We start from the raw sequence: 577 nt of genomic DNA, 5'->3' as shown, positions 1-577 counted from the left end.
GGTAATACATGCCTGTAATCCTAGCAGCAGGGAGGCTGAGGCAGGAGGATTGCCGCAGCTTATGGTCAGCCTGGCTGCACAGTGAGGCCCTAACGGAAACAAAGCCACCCTCAGAGTGCTTTCTTTCTTCCTAAAGTTCAAGTATTTACATTTTATTTGTCTATTGTGTGTGCAGCACACACTGCCATGGCACACATCTGGAGGTCAGAGCACACACACATCTGGAGGTCAGAGGGGTCAGATGCAGGCGGGTCGGGCTTGGCACCCTTTGCCCACAGGACCAACTCCCTCATCCTTCTTTTCTTTTTCTTTTTTTTTTTGTTTCTATTTTATGTGCATTGGTGTTTCCTGCGCGTACATCTGTGTGTACTCTTCTTTTTTTTTTTCCAATTTATTTATTACGTATACAGTGTTATGCCTGCACACCAGAAGGGGGCACCAGATCTCATTACAGATGGTTGTGAGCCAACATGTGGTTGCTGGGAATTGAACTCATAACAGCTGGAAGAGCAGCCAGTGCTCTTAACCTCTGAGCCATCTCTCCAGCCCCCTCACTCTTTTCTTTATAAACATTCAG

Source organism: Myodes glareolus, chromosome 4, assembly GCF_982192425.1.
Source record: "Myodes glareolus chromosome 4, mMyoGla1.1, whole genome shotgun sequence".
Lineage (NCBI taxonomy): Eukaryota > Metazoa > Chordata > Mammalia > Rodentia > Cricetidae > Myodes > Myodes glareolus.
Note: the sequence above shows the minus strand (reverse complement) of the source record.